Source organism: Panthera uncia, assembly GCF_023721935.1.
Source record: "Panthera uncia isolate 11264 chromosome C1 unlocalized genomic scaffold, Puncia_PCG_1.0 HiC_scaffold_3, whole genome shotgun sequence".
Classification (NCBI taxonomy): Eukaryota; Metazoa; Chordata; class Mammalia; order Carnivora; family Felidae; genus Panthera; species Panthera uncia.
The window spans coordinates 91,437,206-91,448,370 of NW_026057584.1; the positions used below are offsets into that span (position 1 = coordinate 91,437,206).

The 11,165-nt window shown below is 35.9% G+C and overlaps 1 protein-coding gene across 1 annotated transcript in view; it reads right to left on the minus strand.

The window, feature by feature from the left end:
- THSD7B (thrombospondin type 1 domain containing 7B) overlaps nucleotides 1–11,165 on the minus strand; it is a 384,726-nt gene that overhangs the window by 149,352 nt on the left and 224,209 nt on the right. The window lies entirely within an intron of this gene.

The following is an 11,165-nucleotide window of genomic DNA, read 5'->3' on the forward strand; positions in this document are numbered from 1 at the left end:
AGGAAAAGGAAAAGGAAAAGGAAAAGGAAAAGGAAAAGGAAAAGGAAGGGAAGGAAAAAAATAAAGAAACAAAGAAAGAAGGAGGTGAAGTAAAAACATGTGGTAAGACTTCTTGGGGAATGAGAATGACAAGCAAAGACCAGGGGTTAATAATATTATACCAATTCTCACTCCTATGAGATAGATAGTTAATACTCAATAATTGTGATTTCAAATCTATATGACCTAATATGCAAAGAGTGTTTCCCAATTGTCTTAATATGCTTTAAATTAATCAGAATTTATATTACCTATGGCATAAGAATTACATGGCATAATCTGAGAAACCACAGAAACCAACTTTGATCTCACAATAGCTCAAGGGCCTAGAGTTTTACTATCAGCAAATCACTTCCTCAGGAAAGGCATTTCCCTCTGGAAATACTCATTAAAATTAATACATTAGTAATTTATTTGTGGGTATTAGTTTCTTATAATATCTCTCATTCATCATAACCTGAGACAATATGGATATAATTGTAATTTAGGGGAAAGGCACTAAAATTGTGACAAAACAAAATATTGTCTACTTCCTGGTTTGGCTAAAAAGCAGAAGTATTAATAGGCACCTCAATAAAGACAGCCAGTGTTCACTATCACTTTAATGGGCTGGGGCACTCATCTCATAATCTTTAGATGCCTTCTGATCAATAACAGCAACAAAAATCAATTACAGTTACAATGGTGAGCAAATATTTCAATTGCTATGTGCAAAATATGCACTAGATATAAAAATAAAAATTCTTGAACTTACACAGAAAGAAAATGGGGCAGATAGAGATACAACAAATTTAAGACATTGGTAGAGCGAGAAATGTCAACAGTGTGCAGTACTAAGAGAGTACGAAGAAAGAATAATCATTTTTGTCTCTAGAAACCAGACAGTTCCTGGAGGAGACAGATTTTATTCTGGGACTTGAAATCTTAATAGAAAAAAAAAGGTTAAAGTCATTTTAGGCCAAGGAAAGTCTGAGAAAAGGTACTCCTGAGACATAAATGGGTGCATGGAATTCATAGAGAAAGACATGTAGGTGCATTTAGATGGAATGTGGATGTTCACATGTTGGAGGGTTATGAAGAATGGAGAGAAAGGGTGGTGTAGGAGAAAATGGAATTAATTGGTAAGTCTGGGACAGACCTAACCATGTTAAGAAGAAAATTTCTAGAAAGCCAGTAAACAAAGTGGAATGTGACAAAAGGGGGGGGGGGGACTTTCAGTAAAATTATATTTTCATGTGGTTTTAAAAAAATCATTAGTACCATGACTTACAATGAGAAAAAAACTGACCCACAACCAATTCCCTGTCCTCCTTCCAGAAGACTTTGAACTCTCTTTATTTAGTTCATTTGTGGTTATCTCCAAATCCATAAATAATAAACTTATGTCATTGCTTCTTGATTCATTAATTTTAGACATCATTTATTGACTTTCTGCTATAATGGATGGAAGTTTACTTTGTACCACCTTTCAATTTTTTATAATTATATCACTATTTTTATGCTTCTAATGGTTATTTAAAGGCTTTAAAAAAACATTTTTTTTCCAGTCCCACTCCTCACTCCTCCTGTCCTCTATCAGACCAGCCACCATGGTTCTAAAGAGTCTTCATGGGAAAACAAACTTCCTCTTCTCTTACCACCCACATTCCTGCTAAGTTAGGACAAGCTTTCTGTGCTGCATCATCAGTTTCTCTGATCTTTAGTCTTTGTCTATTAAGTTTTCATAAATGCATTTAGAGCTCTCATCCACTGATGGTCTTCTCTCTCTTATTATTTTTTTAACATGGGATTAGGGCTTTCACAATTCATTTCTGTTATTTTAATGAGATTATGGAAAGAAGAGAAACAAATGTACATTTCATGATCATGAACTATAAGTTAAGCAGATGTATAGGATCTTTTCCATCTACTTACAGATCTATCCCCCTGCTTTATATGCTGTCTACCCGGGGAACTGATCATAGAAGGATTGTATCAGTGATTCCCTTGTCCATTGACTTCTGGTTGGGTTTGGCCAACAGAGGGATGGGGCACACAATGTAAGAAAAAAGATGATAAGAGGAGAGAAAGATCAGGGAATTTATTCCACCAGATTTTATCTTCTAGATCACCTTAACTGGTTCTCTACACCAACCAAAAGGCATGGTTTCTGTGGAGTGGCCCCCTCATATAGCTGTAATCCTACTAATTGTTCCTACCTCTATCAAATTTCAGGCTCCTAAACATCACTACTTCAGGTACTGAACCATCCCCTGTTAGCTTACGTAACCCTTTCCAGTATTTTGTAAATAGACCCTTCATTAATTTTTCCCCAGTTGCCCCATTTGAATGGGCCACCATTCCTGTTTTCTGCCAGAACATGCCAATAAAATAAGAAAGACATACTACTATATAGCAAGGAAGAATGTTATAATTGGCCCATTTCTAAAACTACTTAAGGTAGTGTGAGAAATATAAAATAGGAGTTTAAGAAGAAATAAAATAAGTGTAATTAAAATAGTTCTGGTGAAAAGCTGAGAGATTTTCCTTTAAGATCAAGTACAAGATAAAAATGCTCACCCTTGCCACTTTAATTCAACATAGTATTGGAAGTCATAGTCACAGAAATTAGGCAAGATAAAGAAATAAAAGGCATCCAAATTGGAAAGGAAGAAGTTAAAACTGTTACTATTTGCAGATGACATGATACCATAGATAGGAGACCCTAAAGACTCCACCAAAAAACTATTAGAACTAATAAATGAATTCAGTAAAGTTGCAGGATGCAAAATTAACATGCAGAATTTGGTTGTGTTTATATGTACTAAAAACAGCTATCAGAAAGAAAGACAAACTAAGAAAACAATCCTATTCATGACTACATCAAAAATAATAAAATACCAAAGATTAAATTTAACCAAGGAGACAGAAAACCTGTACTCTCAAACTTTAAGACACTTATGAAAGAAATTGAAGAAGATGAAAATAAATGGAAAGGTATACCATGCTCATGGATTGAAAGAATATTGTTAAAATGTCCATGCTACCCAAAACAATCTACAGATTCAAGGCAACCCCCATCAAAATACCAATGGTATTTTTCACAGAACTAGAATAAGAAATCCTAAAGTTTGTATAGAATTGCAAAAGATCCCAAATAGTCAAAGCAATCCTGAGTGGGGGGGGGGGGACAGAAACAAAGTGGAGGTATCAATCATATTCTCTGGTTTCAAACTATACTATAAATCTACAGTAATCAAACAGCATGGTACTGGCATTAAAAAAAAAGATATATAGATCAGAAATAAATCCATGCATATATGGTCAATTAATCTATGGCAAAACAGACAAAAACATGCAATGAGGAAAAGACAGTGTCTTCAAAAATTATGTCAAAAAAACTGGACAGCTACACGAAAAAGAATGAACCACTATCCTACACTATATACATCTTACACTATATACAAAACTATTTTAAAAATAAATTAACGGGATGCCTGGGTGGCTCAGTTGGTTGAGCGTCCAACTTCGGCTCAGGTTATGATCTCACAGTTTGTGGTTTCGAGTCCTGCATCAGGCTCTGTGCTGACCGCTTGCTTGGAGCCTGGATCCTACTTCAAATTCTGTGTCTCCTTCGCTCTCTGCCCCTCCCCCACTCACTCTTTGTCTCACTCTGTTTCTCAAAAATAAATAAATGTAAAAAAATTTTTTAAATAAATTAACAACTTGTATATAACATCTGAAACCATAAAATCTCAAGAAAAAGGATAGGCAGTAAGCTCTGTGACATTGGTCTTAGAAATACTTTGTGGACCAGTTTCTCAGGCAAGAGTTAACAACAGTTAAAATAACAAATAGGAGTATACCAAACTAAAAAATTTTTGCTCAGCAAAGTAAACCATCAACAAAATGGAATGACAACCTACTGAAAGAAGATATTTACAAATTATATATCCGAAAGGGTTTAATATCCGAAATATATAATGTACTTATTCAACTTCATAAAGAAAAAAAAACAATTAAAACATGAGCAGTGGACGTAAATAGACATTTTCCAAGGAAGACATACAGATGGCCAACAGACGCATGGAATGATGTTCAACATCACTAATGGTCAGAGAAGTGCAAATCAAAACCACAATGAGATATTACCTCACACCTGTCAAATTGGCTATTATGAAAAACACACACACAAAAATAACAAATGTTGGTGAGGATGTGGAGAAAAGGGAATGAAAACAGTATGGGGGCTTCTTAAAAAATTCAATGTAGAACTACCATAAGATCCAGGAATTCCGCTTCAGGGTACTCATCCAAAAAAAAAAAAAAATGAAAACATCAATTCAAAGAGATATATGCATCCTTATATTCACTGAGACCCTATTTACAATAGCAAAAATATGGAAGCAATTGTACTGTCCATCAATAGATGAATGGATAAAGAAATTATAGTATATATACACAATAGAATATTATTCAGCCATAAAAAATTAAGATCTTGCCATTTGCAACAACATGGAAGGAACTGAATGACATGCTAAACAAAAGTCCGACAGAGAATATATGTGGAATCTAAAAAGCAACACAAACAAACAAAACAAAATAGGAACAGACTTGTAGGTAAAAGAAACAAACTATTGGTTACCAAAGTGGGCAGGGGTGGGGGGATGAAATAGGGAAAGCGGATTATAAGGTAAAAACTTCCAGTTATAAAATAAATAAGTCATGGGATTGTACCATTCAGCATCAGAAATATAGTCAATAATATCGTAATAACTATATGGTGACAGATGGTAACTAGACATCTTGGGGATTATTTCATAATGCATAAAAATATTGAATCACTATGATGTACACCTGAAACTAATAGGATATAGTACATCAATTATACTTCAATAAAATAAAAACAGTTTTGCATAATAATATAGAGCTATCTTCATTTGGGTGGGGACAGCTTTGTAAAAAATTATGTCTTTAAGAATAAGTCTCCCATTCTCAGTTAATTCCAGTTACACTGTACTTTTTCTGAAAATTATTTTTTACCCTTACGATTAGTATGAGTGTGGGCCTGTGTGTATATGTGTGTATATGTTTCTGTGTGTATGTGTGTGTTGTCCAAGTGTTATCTTAGAAGATCAGAAATAAAAATTGAAGAGGATAGGAAAAATGAAATAGATGCCTTTCTTGAGAGAGAACATAGATCAATGTTTCTCTGTTTGCATTGTATGTGTATGTGCACACATGTGCATGTGCACACACACATGCACACACACACAATGAACACTCACACACAGAGGTTTTCTGCTTTATGGTGTAATTCCAGGTGAAGTCATTCAAGGTTTAGGGAACACGGCTGCATTAATTTATCATGCCCTACAGATGTTCAGGTGAGGGTTGAGAAAGATGGATTCTATGGACAAAACAAACTTTCAGAATAGAGGTTAGATTTCTACAGAAAAAAACTGATTGTCACTGTATAGAAATGAAGACATTTTATATCTTTTCAAAAAGAGAAACAGAGATAAGGTATGATCTTGACATAGTGAATCAACACCAGGATCTGCAAGATAGCTGCTAAAAATTTCTTTTTCTGTGTGATGTGTTTCTTTGTCCTTCAACTTTGGCACGGTAATATTTAGCAATCACTTTTAAATGATTTTTCCATTTTTTGTAATATAAGTGCCTCAGCTTATAACCAGACCTAAAGCAGGGTCAGTTATGCACAAGAGACATGAATTAGCTGGGGTGTCATGGAACCTCAAGGGCAGGCAACATCCACACTTGGGATGGAGCAGTCAATAGTCTTCTCACTTCACCTGTACTTTGAAGCCAGCCTGAAAGGAGCACTTTTGTACCAAGGAAGGACATTAATTCCAGAAACCCAAGAGGTAATTAGCAACAGAAGAAGCGAATGTCTCTGGCATCACCCAACATCAAGATCTGAAGTCAGACAAGAGATGATGAGCAAAAGGCCAAGTGGAAGGTCTCAGAAATCGAAGTCAAATAGAACCTCACTTTCTGTTGAAGACACAAGAAATGATTTAAGGGAAGTAGACAGAAAACGGAAGACAGTGTCTTTGGAGGTTGCAGACATTTGGATTTTAAACGTATGTAAAATGCATTAGAAATTTCCAGGAATTTTCTCCTTCATCTATATCAGATCTGCTTCTGGACATTTTGCATATGGTATCTCATTTTATTATTATAATGCTACAAGGCTGGTGTTACTACTACCATTTTCATTTATTTTAAAATTATAATTATTGTTCCCACTTTCCAAATAAGAAAATGGAGGGTGGAAGAGTTAAATAATTTGCCCAAAGTCACCTTGCTAGTTGTTAAGCGATTAAAACTATGTCATTAAAACTGGCTAAACAGACATCCAAGCCCATGATCTTTCCACAGAGACTTTATGGTAAAACAAAGAGAGAGGGACATTCCAGGGAAGGGTTCACATCATAATTCCTCTGTTATTCCCATGGGACACCTCTTCCTTTTTAATCAATTCTTCAATAGTACCCTGTTGGCAGAAGGCTTCAAATGCCAGTAAACACAGTGCTTGTGGGGCTTGGTGAGTGATGCTTCCAACCTCATTAGGCCTATGAAAAATAACAATAAATTAAAATTCCTGTTTGCAAACATAAGTAACTGTTTAAGCACGATTATTGCTAATAAACTAGTCTAAATTCAATTTTTATTTATGCATATTTTATCATCACTTAGTCATCAGGCATAATTATACTTGCTACTAATTATAATCAAAAGAAGTAACATTTATGAAGATGGCAGCTTAAACATCAAGAGCCATATTTAATATCAGAAATATATAAGTGATTTATTTATACATATATAATAATAAGAGATATTTATAGATTCTCTGAGAAGGTCTATACCAGTCTTTCCCAGAAAGATGGTAGCAAAAGTAGAAGAAATTAGTCTTGCTAAACCTCAGCTTACTTGGCTGTAAAACAAACCAAAAAGAAGTTTCTATGTCATATGATTGACAGGAGGATTAAATGAGATACTGCATGTAAAGGATGTACATATTGCCTGATACAGGGAGTCTTCTATAACATGAATTCATGAGAGAAGGTGAGAAAAAAGATTTAAAAAAACAAAAAAAACATAGAAGGGGCACCTGGGTGTCTCAGTCAGTTGGGCGTCTGACTTTGGTTTCAACTTAGGTCATGATCCCAGGGTCATGGGATAAAGCCCTGTGACAGGCTCTGTGCTGATCATAGAGTCTGCTTAAGATTCTCTCTCTTTCTGTCTGTCTCTCTCTCTCTCTCCCTTTCCCCCACTGTTCTGTCTCTGTGTCTAAAATAAATAAAATGAAACAAGGGCACCTAGGTGGCTCAGTCGGTTAAGTGTCTGACTCTTGATTTTGGCCCAGGTCATGATCTCATGATTTGGTGAGATCAATCTTCACATTGGGCTTCATGTGCTCACAGCAAGGAGCCTACTTGGGATTCTCTCTCCATCTTTCCCTGCCCCTCCCCCACTCACGCTGCATTCTCTCTCTCTCTCTCTCTCTCTCTCTCTCTCTCTTTTTCTCAAAATAGACTTATAAGCAAATAAACAAATAAATAAATAAAATGAAACAAAAACACAGAAAAATGCTTCAATAATTGAGGCTTCTTTATATTAAAAGAAAAATATGACAAACTGGCCTTCTATTCAGTGTTACATCTTGGCCATGTTCTGAGCATTGAGGAGTAGACTATGAGTGGCTGAAAATCATCCCACATTCCTGGTAAATTAAATTACAATTGCAAGGCAATTTGTATCAACCACCTTGTCATATCATTGGAGAGGAACAGATAAGCTGATCAAGTACCTGTTTGCTCAAGAAAGTCCTAGTTAATGCTTGTTATCTCATCTTAAATATGAATAGCTCATCCACTCACTTTTCGGAAGTACCTCTGTTTGTATGAAAATTATATGCTCTCCAAAAAAAGACTATCACCTCATGCGAATGTAAGTAACAAGCACATTTTGTCTCTCACTGCAGCGTAGGGTTGCATTTCAAATGTATGGAAAAGATAGACTGTGCTGCTGTTCTTAAAATTATCTATTCAATCTGATCACTGGACCTTTTTATTTCTTGCCACAGAATTCTGCTTTAGATATCAGTTCATGCATCCAAAGAAAATGGTCCTGTGCCCCAAGCACACTTGCTCATGAATCATTAAATTAAAAATGAAAGGGAGAGGAGAGTATGGGGCTTACCTGAAGATAATTGACTGGAGCTACGTGATATGTGTTGTTATGATAGAAACATCACGAATAAAAGCTATGTAACTAAAGAGAAGTGGTGTTTAATCAAAGTGGAGCATTAAAATGAAGAGAAAACAAGTTTCACTTGGCAAAAATTCCAAATGGTCATTAAGAAGTCTGTCAGCCCAACTTTCTTCAACATTACATCCTCTGAAAGCAAAACAAACAAACAAACAAAAACAAAACAAAAACAAAAAAAAAAGAAAGAAAGAAAAGAAAAGCATTCTCTCTCCCGAAAAATTATACACAAGAGAATGGCCCTCATTAGTCTACTCACAACCACTGCTGAGATTTTTTTCTTTTTTTAGGAAAGGCACAAACCAGGGTTCACCACCAGCCCAACTATCTCCCACTTAAATATGGAAAAACAGTGACTCTGAGTTCTCAGAGAAGCACTTACCACATACAGGGTTGTCATTGGTGATAAATATTTATCAGGTTTCCTCTATATGTAGGAGATGAACCTAGGGGCTGTGCGTTATACTGAAACATATATACATGCATTATTAAATCTCCCCAGTGAAGCTGAAGTGAAACTTGATGGATGGATAATAATGTAGAAGTTCTGCACAGTTTTATAAGGATTCAGACATGATAATATAAACTTTATATTTACTATCCAAAGCCCATCAAGCCAGTATCTCTCTCTTTGTTCAAGGATAAATGGCAGGCTTAAACAATGAACATTGTAATGCCCTAGAACTATGAGTAGAGAGTTTTCATACACTTCTTGCCTATTCATCTTGGTGTTCCATATAGAGAACAGATACATCAAGAGTGTTTCCCACCCCCCAAAATTCCCTCCTAGCCTGGACCTCCAAGTACTTCAACTGAGCCTATCTATATACCGGTGAAATTAAACAAAATTGCAAAGCTTTTCTGCCAAACTTTCCAGGACTGTTGAAAATAGGCTCTAGGATATCCATATACATCTTTCATTTTAAAATGTTGCCTGGTAAAAATGTACTCTATATTCTTAAATGTTCATAATCATCATTCACTTTGCAACAGAGGCCACATTCAATGGCTCTGGCAACAGACAGGACCTCCAGGGCTCTGGTTTCTAATCCCAGCTCATTACTGAATTGCTATATGACCTTGGGCAATGCACTTCACCTTTCAGAGCTTCAATTTTCTTACTTATCCTATGTGGGGAATACTGTTGAGCCAACTCACAGGACAGCTGTTACGGATGTCTAATTAAATTGGATTTAAATGTAATGTAGTGTGTGTGTGTGTGTGTGTGTGTGTGTGTGTGTGTGTGTATCCACTGAAAATTCCTTACATGCAAGCCCTCAGTTTCAGATGAAGCAACTTGTGTTCATATCTGCAGAAACTATCTAGGATGACAGTCGAGACAAACAAACATGTCCTCTCTACAGTAGTTACCATACACTCTCTAAAGCCTATGCAATAGTTCTAATTTCTAGAGACTATCTCCAATTTCCTCTACTTCTATCCTCAACCACTGCTGCTCTTAGAATATCTGCAATCTGTAAAGCTAACCTTATCAAATAGTGACCACCTTTGAGTCTGGCCCTTCCTTTCTCTAAATATGATAAATGAAGTTATCCACAGCTGATCTTGCTTTCTCCTCAACCCATGTGGTCCTTAATCCTGGCTACATATTAGAACCTCAAGGGACACTTTTACAGACTCCTAATGACTCCCCCAACCCAAACCATTTAAATCAAAATCTCTGGTGGGTACTGCCCAAGCATTGGTATGTTTAAAAAATCTCTAGGGCAAAGAACCACTAATTTAGCACATTTAAAGCTAGCATCTCTTTTTCATCCAATATGTAAAACAGGAAAAAGACAATGCAGGATGCTTAACCAAGCAATAGAAAACAAATGAGCACTAGCTAAATCATCAATGCTCTCAACACATTTAAAAAATGCAACCTGCCCTCTAGCTAAGTACATCATAATGGGTATAATTGGAAATGTGTACTATAAATGAGGAGGGTTAACAACACTATTTATAATGACAATTTGCACTTGTCTTTTCTTCTTGCCAACCCATGCTGAAATGACAGGGATTTATTTTCCCTCCATTCAGACCCCTTTTCATTTTAGCAGAAGAAATGTCTAGTGGCTTCTTGCTACAGGGCTCCCTAACGCATTACACTCCATCAGCCTTAAGAGTGAAATTCTTTGCAACACCACACTGCACTGTATGCAGACAGGTTTGGGGAGACACAGATGTCATCTAAGATATAAATTCAAGACACAGTCATTAGTAGGCATGAATACTGAACCATATATTCAAAGCAACTCTTTTTTTTAAAAAATCTATATTACTCTAAACTTATTAATGCTTTATGCCCTCATGAGCATAAAAGGATTCTATTCATGCCCAATATTGTTGACAGCTAGGGGACAGAAGAACTTCTAGATCAAGTTTATGTGTCACAGCACAGTGAGGTCACAACTCAGGGATGCACAACTAGCAACTTCAGACCCTTAGATCCTCTGTTCTTACAGGAGAGTGAAGTGTATCCCTGGGCCATCTACCCGCCGTTCTCAAAATGCACCACCATTCACTATGGCTCAACCACATGAATCCTGGTTTCTGCAACTTTTTGCAATGCCCCAGGATGCGTCTACATGTAAAAAAATGGTTTACGTGAATTTAAGGTATGTGGGAGCATTTAGATATTAATATTGATTGTGATATTAAAGTTTTTGTTTTGGTGGTAGTAGTAAGACAAGGTAAAGAAAAATAGCTCTGTAAAGATAACCCAATTAAAATAAGGTTTTTCACTTTTAACTATAAATTTTATCACGATGAAGACAAAGACTCTTAATTATCCCTTTTATGCATGAGGTGTGTGTTATTTCCTGTCTTCTTGTCTTCATTAATTTGCA